The 11,297-nt window shown below is 32.0% G+C and overlaps 1 pseudogene; it reads right to left on the bottom strand.

The window, feature by feature from the left end:
- Positions 1 to 4,709: 4,709 nt before the first annotated feature.
- Positions 4,710 to 8,276, bottom strand: LOC125824903 (homeobox-leucine zipper protein HDG1-like; annotated as a pseudogene).
- Positions 8,277 to 11,297: the final 3,021 nt, after the last annotated feature.

The following is an 11,297-nucleotide window of genomic DNA, read 5'->3' as shown; positions in this document are numbered from 1 at the left end:
TGGGGTCAATTAATGCACTATAAATTCCTTATCCGTAGGAAGTAAAATCAGTCCACAAACAAAGGAAACAAATTAAAATCAATCACTTACCAATGATATAACATGTAGGAAATCTGTTTGGGATAATAATTAAGGGAGGAGGGATCAATTAAATATATTTTCTTTATTTAAAGAACTAAATCCGTAATATTATTTATCTCCATTCAAAAACAAGTAAGGATCTGGATCCATTCAACTCAAATTAAGGTTATTACAATCAATTAACAAGAATAAATAAATAATAACCAAATTTACCTTACCAAGAGCCGCCAAATCTGTCCGGATTCATTTAGCATCAAATAATCAAATTATGCAAAAATCAAGCAAGCAAATTACAAGCTAGTCTTGCATAATCAAATAAGCCAACAGTCACTTTGTTTTAAACACTAATTATATTAATTAACGAGAAAATTCCATCATCAAATCCTAACAGGTTAACTTAAGAACGACTAATCTTGAATACAAAAGCAATATTCTAGGATCATTGGGATTCTAATAGAGAATTTTAAAACAAGGCAAATTCACACTAAATTTATAATAACAAGCGCAGCTTAAACGACTCAAACCAAAAGGACTCGATTCATGCTTGAGATGAAATTGCTTAAGCATTAATGATTTTCACATAGGATGAACATGTAATATAAAAATTAGTTACAACTAAGAAATTTATTGATGGAAATTTAATCAAAAGAGGACGAACCTAGACGGATCTATTAAGATCCGTCTTCGAACCCAAACTTCACCGGGGGTAAGAAGTATGGAAATAGCCTAGTTGTTGGCTGTTCTTGTTATTGCTACTGTCTGGAGCTGTTGTTGCAGACTGCTGCTGCTGTTCATGGCCGGAGACCACCGCTGCTGGTTCCTCGGAGCTCGCTGGTTCTCGCGCTGCTGCTGTTGTTGCCCGCTGGAGCTGCTGCCAGCGATGGAGACTTGCTGGTGGCGTCGTCTGGTTGCTGCTGTTGTTCGCTGGAGCTGCTGGTCGTCGGAGCTGGCGACGTTCACCTGAAAGAGAAAGGGAGGAAGCGAGGAGGGGAGAGAGAAGAGGGAGAGGGCGGAGCTGTGCCATTCGCTGGCAGCTTCACCAGTCACCGGTGGTCCTCACCGGCTGCTGTTGCTGGTGGCTTTCGTTCGTTGCATCGGAGTAAAGAGAGGAGAGAAACAGAGGCGACCAACGGATGCTGGCCTCGCCGGAGCTGCTATTTGCTGAGGAGCTCTCGGTGGTCGGAGGTGCTGCTGGACGCCGGTGGGCAGCTGCTGGAGTCGCTGCCTGGTGGTCTTCACGGCGTCTTCGCCGGAGCATGGTAGAGAGAGAGGAGAGAAAGAGAATTTTTTTAGAGGTTTTAGGTCTTTTAGGTGTAAATAGAAAGGTTTTGGGAGATTAGATCTTGACCGTTGATTTGAAAGATTTAGACGATCATGATTCGATTTAGATTTTAACTAAGGATGGATGGTCGAGATTAAAGCTAAAAATTTAAAATCATATACAATTGAATTTGAAATGGCTAAAATTGAAATGTTATTGGCTAGAATTGAAATAACATGGTGGCTATAATTGAAATAAAATTTGAATTGAAATGGCTAGAATTGGAAGGAATTAGAATAGGATATGCTACCATTTAAACAATTTTGAGGAAAATTAAAGAAATGTTATCAATTAAAGTGCTACAAATATTATAATATTTTTATATAATTAAAATCACTTAAATTTAAAACATTTGAATAAAATAATTATTTCGAGTTTTACTAACAATAAAAAAAAATTATTTTAATAATATTTACAATAATTTTATAAAGCATGCTTATTAAAATATCTAATTTTTAGACAAAATTGACTAAAATTTTAAACTCGAAATATATATTTAAAAATATGTATTTAATCGAATAGCATTCCCAAAAAGGGTTAAAGGTCGGTCAAAATTGGGTGTCAACATAGCATAAACAACATAAACATCATGGTTAGTCAATACAAACCATAAGCATAATCAATGTACATAAATCAACACAATAATAAGAAAGGAGTACTTCTCAAACAACCTTGCATAGCCATAGTCAAGACTTGGGTCATCCGCCTCTAGTTAACTTACCTCATGGAAGGCATATCAAGCACGCAACAATCCAAGCTAATCATTCTTCACAGCATAATCATATCGTTCATACTTACTTTTAAAGACATAGGGATTCACCTCTTTGACTAACTTACAAAGGCTAATGGGTATTCACTTCTTACCTTACTTACTTTTAGATCACGGGTACTCGCCTCCACAATCTCATCATATGACACGGGTACTCGCCTCTACATTATTTCATAAGGAGCATGGGTACTCGCCTTCATGTCCATTCATCATAGTAAGAACGTGGGACTCACCTCTTGTTCAATTCTAAGGAGTATTGGAATCACCTCATATCCTTACTTATGGAGGTCAAGGGTAATTGCTTCTAGCCTCATCAATTACATAAGCTTTTAGTCTAGATTCATTTTAGGTGAGCAATCCTTTCAACCTAGAATCATTCATGTGAGTAAGTTATATGCTTTTTTCAGTTATGTATGTTGTTCAACTTTATTCTATCTTACATGCTCAATACCATTCTCAATACCTTTCAAGTACTGACGCATACTCTGCGTTACATCTTCTCATGATATAGGTTCAGGTTCTCAACTTCTAGATCATGCATAGATCGGTTCCCGATCTTCAGCTCAGCAGCATCAATGGTGAGTCGTCATTCTCCGAGGACGACATACATGTTTCCTTTGCTTTTAGTCTTAGTTTCAGTCTTTGCTAGATTTAGCTGGGGCATGTCCCAGCACTTCCAGTCAGTTAGAGGCTATTTTCAGACATAGTTTCATATTTAGCACTTGCGTTTGACCTTTCAGCATTTGTTAAACTCTCAGTTTTTATATATATTCGGATAGTATATGGGTATTCCCAATCATTTCAGCTTAAATGATGACTTAGCTTCTGCACAGTATTTCTTTACTTCAGTTTACTTTAGTATGCTTATGATATGCTAGTAGGGTTAGCTTGGGGTCACTCGTGATCCTAGGTTCCGCGTCCGCGTCCTGGGGATAGCTTCGGGGTGTGCCACCTACAATATCAAATTCAATAACAATTTTAGACTTCAAAATTTGAGGAATATTTGTAGAAGCATTTTATTTTACCTTATCAAAAGAAGTACAAAAGGAAACACCATATGTTCTCCCAAGGGACAACTCAATAACTCAGAGTCCACAATTGACACACAAGTCAAAGTTCAAATTATGAAGCTGACTATCCAGTTTAATCTTTAACTATAAAGAAAGAGAAAAAACACCAAAAAAAAATGATGACTCCTTAGTATATTTTTAGTTGTCGATTATTAACTTGACACACAAATAATACATAGATGATAATTTTGCTTTGAAAAAATATCTTGAAAAATGACTAATAGCAAGAATACATTAGAAATTAAAGTGATAAATTATTTTAATTTATTAAATTGCAAGATGAAGAACCAAAACAGGTAAGATAACTATCAATGAGAGAAGAATAAAAAGTTGTTAAGACACATAACCAAATACATTAGATGCCTAAATAGTTACTCACTCAAACGAAGGAAGAATATCTTAAAAAAATATATAGGAGAGCAAAATAAAACAAATAATAACAAAAAGAGTACTTGACAATTACAATAGAGATGAATGGAGGATGCAAGTGAGAGAGAATGGCAAAAAATAAATAAAAGAACACTGCAATTTCTCCCACTTGCGCTAAAAAATGGAATATAGAAGAGATGTTGAAGTCATATCAATATGTGTCCCAAGGTAAGAAACTGGAAAGACTGCAATTACTACTCCAAGTGACACGTAAATTTGCAGGCATAAATTAGAGAGAGTTGAATAGTCACAATTGCCCTCAAATATGAATTGAATGACAGGAAGCAAACATGTTGATACTCATTTTGAACTCACTCTTCTAATATAGTAGAATTTGTTCCAAGTCAGTAGTTAAGATAATATTTATTCAACTTTTAAAAAGTTCAAGGGGTTATAAAACCCCACAAATATATAGTGTGTGCTTGAATTTTTTTGTATAGTTCAGGTTGGGGTGTAATCATGCATTTTCGCTTTTATTTATTTGAAAGTAAAACATAATAATTATTTATTTATGTTGAAAATATAGCCAATATTTACATTTTATTATTACAAGTAATCTATGATGATAATGAATTTATCAAACATATTCCTCAGGATGCTTCCACTTCAAATTTTCTATAAATCTCAAATAGTTAAACGTTACTTCTCAACACTTGGCCAATAATCGAATTTGTCACTTCAAAGTTTTATATATGATACAATCATTTTTCTTCCCGATAAGCTACATTATATTTATTAGGTGAATGTGTTTGTTAAATGCAAAATGATAGTATTTAATAACAAATGTGAGATTTAAAATTTTGATAATTTCAAAAAAAAAATTGTTAATTTTCGCTCAGATTATTATAAAGTTGGCTTGAGATCAAGAACATTAATGCAAAACAAAATTAAACAAGCAATAGAGAATCAAATATCAATATGATTTTTTTTAGATAAACTCAAAATAGTACAATCTAATAATATTATGATCCAAATCAAGAAAGACAGAAGAGACTCAAAACACATGACAAATCAATGGATGGTAGATAGCCTTGAAATATCACTTGCATTTAAGAGCACTCTTGATCTTATGAATTGTGTGTGAGATGAGTGCATTTGCTTCTTTGACCAACTCCATAGAAAGAGTTATAGCTGGAAAGATGTTCCCCACCATTTGAAAGCTGATAGTCACCAACGATCCACCACCGAACCCATTATTCATCTCCCCAGAAATAACATTATAGTTATTAGTTGTAGAGAAATCTTGAAAACAATCTGGGACTATTGTTATTCCATTTGAGAAGAGAGTCACACAAGAAGAGTCCCCCCCTTTCATCACGGTATTAATTTCTTGTGAATCAATTGTAGCATAAACCAAAAGAGATCCAGTTGCATCCATGCAAGTATCTTGCAAGATCACTTGATTAGCACCAGAATCATCCCCCTACATGTCCGAATCAAAAGAAAAGATTATTTATAAATTAACAATTAATTAAAAAACTAATTCAATCATGTATCCAAAAAAAACACAACAATTAACCACTCACATGAGGAAAAAAGAGAGAAATGTTATTGTCGACAGTTTGACCCTTAGAAATATTGATCATTCGTTTCATGGGACAAGTATTGGACAAGACATCCCACTGGCTCCTTATTTGTTCATTAGTGAGGAATTTGAACAAACGCTGGTGTTTCACTGGTAACCAGATTGTCTTTGTAGCACTTAACACCATACCAGTCGATTCACCAAGGTCACTAATATTCGTCCTCATCATTAATTTGGAATTTTCTTTATTTGCTAGTTGAATTATTTCCCAATAGTGAGCGGTTGCACAAACGCCCGCACAAAAATTATGCGTCATGCGTTGAGCCAACATCCTTATACCTCTCTCACCACTTAAATCAACTACCACAAATAAAGCTACATAAGAATCAATTATTTTTAATATTCAAAAGTATAAAAAAATAAATGGCACAATAATTAAACCTCTATGCATGATTACCTATGGGATCAATAATTGACTTCATCATTTTCAAGAACTGATATTGTCTTTGAAAAGTAGCCATCCACCTTTGAGCACCAAATCCCAGACCAGTCTTTATCACAGGGCGATACCAATTGTGGACAAGATTTTCATTATATTCCATGTGCTCAATCCAAGTAACCTGAAAATATTTCATCAATATTACAAAATCACTAGACAGAAAAATATGAGCCTGCATGAAAAATTAACTTAATTATTAATTAAAATAAAATGGCCATTATTGGAGACAACTTAGAAAATTCAACCATTAAATAAAAAGAGTCAATCACAAGAAATGTATCCTCAAAAATGATTTCTAGTGGTCTTTCCAATAAATATGGAAGGAGGGAGTGTGCAAAATATTTAGGTCTTGCATTTGGTATGATGCGAGGATACAAGGAAACAAAAAATTGTAGAAAAATTAATGTATCTAAATATATTAATTTGAAAGTGAGCATACAAAAATTAGACAATTAGAATTTTATTGCATGGTTAGAAGGTGAAGAATAATAAAAATAAATTCTTTATCAAGAAAGAATATAGTATGTTTTAAACAATTACTAAATAGTTGCATTACTCAAAGCTAGAAGAAAGTTGATCTTTCTCATTCCAAATAAATAAAGAATAATTTTGATAGAGAATAAAGCACTACAATGAATACATAGATTGTATTATAAAAAAATCAATAAAAATAAATCAACAAGTATAAAATTAATAAAATATTAGCGATCTAGCGCATTAAATTTCAAAAAATATGAAGGCATATGAAATGCAAAATAAAAAGACAATTTTTTTTGAATTACCTGGCAATAACCATTTGGCATATCTTGTAAAATACAGCCAGATGGGAGCCTCCGACAATTTTCAATTTTGCTCTCTTGTGAACCTTCTTGAATTGTGTCAACAGACACATCGACGATAGCCCATACACCTTCAACATGTTTCTTACAGAAGCGAAGAAATTGTACTTAGCGAACAGAAACTAGGTCAGAAATGATTTGCAATTCAGTTTTAATCTGCAAATCATTACTTTCAAGTTGTTAGTGTATGAAATAATAAAATAAATAAGATATGTAATTTTCATCAAAATAATAAGTAAATAGAAATACCAATAACAGAGAACCACTCTTATTTCCACCTATGCCAGTGGAAATCACATCAGTATTATATGTTTTTCCAACAATGCATGGAAACATCTCTACCCACTGCCTCTGCATATATACAATACAGTACATAACAAAAAATAAAAATATAACATGTCAACACATACTTGTCTTCATCACTTGACGTTAAATTTGATTGATTAAATAATATGCAACAATAACTAATTGAAGCACCACTAAAAAAAACTAATAAAAAGATATGTCAAATATAGTAAAAGTAAGAGTACAACTAATTAAAAAGAATAAAAATAAAAAGAACTAATTATTCACGTCAAATAAGGGGTAGGTGGTAAGGAGATGATAGTTCTTAAAAATGAGACAGAGGAAAACATTGAATTTAAAATGAAGAGCCTATGTACCTTATCCATCAGTGTATTCACCAATGCCAAACTGGTGTCAGCCACTGTACCCGATGCCCTTGTGGCTTCCGTTGTGAAATGCTCAGGTTTCGTGCCAATTAATGGGGTAAACAATCGAGCATATTCCTTAATATTTAACGTTTCTCCACCTCCATCCAAACTGCTTACCCAAAGAGGTTTATCATTCTCATACAGCCTAAAAAGCTCATTCAAGGCATCCATAGCAAGATTCAATAACACCATCTTATCATGCACTACATCTTTATTAAATAAGCTTATTTTGTACGCTTGGGCGGTAAGCCTTTTAACTTCATCTTCCAATTGGTCATGCTCAATCTTTATTTGATTCTCATCAATGTTTTCTTTACAATTGTCACAAATTGAATTTTCCAGGGCTTCCTTCATTACAATATGCTCTATGCGAAGCTTGTCATTTTTTTGCTTCAGAGTCTTATTTTCGTACAATTCCAATTGCGACTGATAGAATAACACAATTCATTTTTATAATCAATTATATAAATTTCACATAAGAAAACTATAAATTAAGGGAAAGAAATGTGATATGCATCACCTTCATTTGGGTTCTTTTATTCTGGAACCAATTTTGCACCTGGTTGATGTCCATGGATAATTTTGTTGCAAGTTCTAGTTGTACTTTTTTGTTAGGAAGTGAATTCTTTTTGAAAAACCTATTTCCAATGGTATAAACAATGATTAAAAAAAAATCAAAATTAACATAAGCAAATAAACAAGTACAAAATAAATTAGAATTATTCTTTTTGAAAAACCTATTCCCAATGGTATAAACAATGATAAAAAAAATTCAAAATTAACATAAGCAAATAAACAAGTACAAAATAAATTAGAATTATACTTACGTTTCAAGCGCTTGAATCTGATCGGCATTATGCCTAATGGGTTTCTTCCTCTTCGATGATGATTCACCACGTTCATCTACAAATGCACCACCAGTTATGTTGTGACCGATATAACTTCTCTCTATTTCTTTCTCTCTAGATCCTCGTATCACAACATTGATCAAGCTTTCTCTTCTCTCATTCATGTCACTATGACCTTCCATCTTTTATTTCTGAAAAAATTTAAGATTGTATCAGTTCAACTCAATATCATGCATATGTGATCATATAATACCAGAATTCAAAAAATATTTGGTTCCAAATAATTGCAATTGAAAAGAAACAACATATCAAGATACTAGAACAAGAGAATTATTTGGTTCCAAATAATTGCATAACGAAGTGAAAAAATATTTTATTGAAGCAATATATATTCAGAAAGAGTTAAAATCATGTAGTAACATAAATGAAGCGTCTAGTTATAGTGAAAGGTGGTAGTAGTTAGAAATTACGAATCTATAGAATAACTCCATTTCCATTACTATATATTTTTTACCAATGAAGAGTTCAAAAATTATTTTAAAAATACAAATCAAACTCAATTCACCTATCCACATCTGTCATTATAACAAATTTAAGTTAGGTCTTATGTTTTTTAAGAGTGTCTTAAGTCATATCTAAAACATCTAATGCGACGTAAAATATAGAATTTTTTTTATATCGCATTAGTTAATTATCTATGTTGAGCTTATACCAAATAGCAAAATTAGTGAATATTCATGTAGTCTATTCAAATTTATCTAGGGTTAACACATAGTTGTTATTATTGTTAGTCCACAAGAGACAAATTCAGTTGAGGCATATGGATAACAAAAAGGAGAGAGAAAAGGGTGATAAAATAAATCATAGATGACAAATTTTCAAGAAAAGGATGGTAGAAAAATCTATTCTAAATTCACACCAAATGATATTTTAAAAACAGAAAACACTTTTTATCAAAATATTCTTTTTTTCATGAAACCTAAAATTTGAAACCCCATATATTTCAATTTATATTTCATTGTGTCCCTAAAGAAATTTCAAATATCTTTGACTAAAGATAAAAAATAATTTCAAAGATCTCGAAAAAACTCTTTATTTTCGCATCTTAAACTCATGTTGAACTATTTATTATTTTATAAGATGTTCCCCAAAAATATTCCATATATCACAAAAGTTACATTGATAACTTATAAGATCTATAAACCAACAAAAAACAACCTTGTTAACTCTCCAAAGAATAAAAAGCATTAGACTTGGAGATCATTAAATGTTGATGTTTAGAATGCAGACATACAAGGTATATATGGAGTAATTAATTTAATGAATTTACAAAAATCTTGCAAAATAGGAACAAAAAAGGTAGAAAAGAAATGAATAATTAATTAACATATAAATTACTTACATAGAATGACAACACGTCTTGCTTAGTACTTGAAGAAATCAATGGGAAGTCTCAAGAATACAACTACTTGATTAACTTAGTGAAGCAATTTTAGAATGGTCTGAAAAATATGATTAGTAGTAGCTATATTTACTACAAGTTTTCTCTAGATTGGAAGGAGAAATGAGTCAACTTTGAGTTGTTTCCTACTCACTTACCAAAAGATAATGATAAAGATGTTTGACCAATTGACATAATACATAAATATGCCCTTTTAATTAACTTTATTTTATATTTATGTCCTCCAACTTTGACTGTGCACAAGTAGACACTCGAACTTGTATATAATATATAATATGAAATATCATTACTATTTATTAAATATTAAATAATTACATATTATTGCATTATGAAGGGACGATGCACTGTTATTTTTTCATGAAGAAAACATGATTGTTGTGAAAAGTCATTTGTTCATGAAAGAACATGACTCATATGAAAAGTTATTTTATCATGAAAGAACCATGAATCTTATGAAAAGTCATCTCTTAACTTCTATAAATATAAATATTCTCTAGAAATAGCCTAAGAAAAATTTGCATGTATAAACATAGGGCTTTGTTGTATTCTGAAAGGATTTGTTTGTATTTTTCCCAATATGTATACATGCAATATCTCTTTAAATAAAGTTATTACACGCCTCAAAGTCTTCTTCTTCTTCAATTTTTATTTCCTATTATTTTTTTCTAACAATTACGTTATTGCTCCAAGACATCAATATTTGCTAAACACCTCAAAAATTTCTATATTAAGATCCTTATAATTCTTCGTAGGTGTATAGATTTATACTAGGTGATTTTATCACAATCTAAAAAATGGATGTGATGACACTTGTCTATCCTTACTAAGACAAATTAGCCTCAACCCAAAAGAATCGAAAGAAATGTAGAAAGATAAAACAAGAACAAGATAAAAGCAGAAAACTTATTCATTTTATTAACACCCCAAAACCGGGTTGTTACGCGTACAAACCACTAATACATAAAGTGAAAAATTAAGAAATAAGTACAAGTCTCAAGTCTTTATTTCTCAATTAGAACAAAGCATTAAAAGAAGAAATGGAGGGTCTGCCAGGATGACAAGCAACTACCTCTCAACAGGTCCTTGACAAGCCTTGGAAATGGGAGAGAAAGAACAAACATGCTATACTGGGCTCGGAACCTGAACAAGTGTAGAAGCAAGGAGTGAGTACCAACAACACGGTACCCAACAAGAAATCTAATAAAAAACAAGTTAGAAATTGAGTACTCCTTTCATCCCAATTGAACCTCCTCAAACTAAAATATGCATAGAAATCAGCCCAACCTAAAAGTTCTACAATACACAGCTCACAAGGCTCAATAATCACAGTTCAATAGTCACAATTCAACAATTTACACGTATCAAGTACATTAATCTCAATATCAACTAGATCGATCACAAGTAACTAGTGCATCAATCACAGTTAACAAATATGGCAAACATAAGCGTCAAATCATAATAATCAAACTCTTGCCGGAATCATTTCCCTTTGGAACAATATCATTAATCAGAACCATTTTCCATCAGCTTTATAACCTATCACTAGCCGAAACCATTTTTTCATCGTCTTTATATCATATCATTAGCTGGAATCATTTCCCATTGACGTTGTATCACTAGTCGGAACCATTTCTCATTGGTTTTGTACCACTAGCCAAAACAATTTCTCTTCAGCGTTGTATCACTAGCCAGAACCATTTTTCATTGATTTATATCATTTCACTAGCCGAAACTATTTCCC

Source organism: Solanum verrucosum, unplaced genomic scaffold, assembly GCF_900185275.1.
Source record: "Solanum verrucosum unplaced genomic scaffold, falcon-dt-bn FXZP01001111.1, whole genome shotgun sequence".
Taxonomy (NCBI): domain Eukaryota; kingdom Viridiplantae; phylum Streptophyta; class Magnoliopsida; order Solanales; family Solanaceae; genus Solanum; species Solanum verrucosum.
This window is presented reverse-complemented; position numbering and strand designations above follow the sequence as displayed.